The sequence below is a fragment of the Lethenteron reissneri genome, chromosome 62 (assembly GCF_015708825.2).
Source record: "Lethenteron reissneri isolate LAM-NWPU_2019-01 chromosome 62, ASM1570882v1, whole genome shotgun sequence".
NCBI classification, from domain to species: Eukaryota; Metazoa; Chordata; class Hyperoartia; order Petromyzontiformes; family Petromyzontidae; genus Lethenteron; species Lethenteron reissneri.
In genome coordinates this window covers 1,928,362-1,929,013 of record NC_083840.1, presented here as the reverse complement: position 1 = coordinate 1,929,013, position 652 = coordinate 1,928,362, and positions in this window count along the sequence as shown.

The window sequence follows — 652 nt, the reverse complement described above, 5'->3', positions numbered from 1 at the left end:
GCCTTGAGAATGACACAGTGCCCTGAGAATGACACAGTGCCTTGAGAATGACACAACGCCTGAGAATGACACAGTGCCTGAGAATGACACAGTGCCTTGAGAATTACACAGTGCCCTGAGAACGACACAAACGCCTTGAGAATGACACAGTGCCTTGAGAATGACACAGTGCCTTGATAATGACACAGTGTCCTGAGAATGATACAGCGCCCTGAGAATGACACAACGCCCTGAGAATGACACAGCGCCCTGAGAATGATACAGCGCCCTGAGAATGACACAGCGCCCTGAGAATGACACAACGCCTTGAGAATGACACAGTGCCCTGAGAACGACACAGCGCCCTGAGAATGACACAGCGCCCTGAGAATGATACAGCGCCCTGAGAATGACATAGCGCCCTGAGGACGACACAGCGCCCTGAGAATGACACAGCGCCCTGAGGAATGACATAGCGCCCTGAGAATGACACAGCGCCCTGAGAACGACACAGCGCCCTGAGAATGACACAGTGCCTTGAGAACGACATAGTGCCCTGAGAATGACACAGTGCCCTGAGAATGGCACAGCGCCCTGAGAACGATACAGCGCCCTGAGAACGACATAGCGCCCCTGAGGGACGACACAGCGCCCTGAGAATGACACAGCGCCC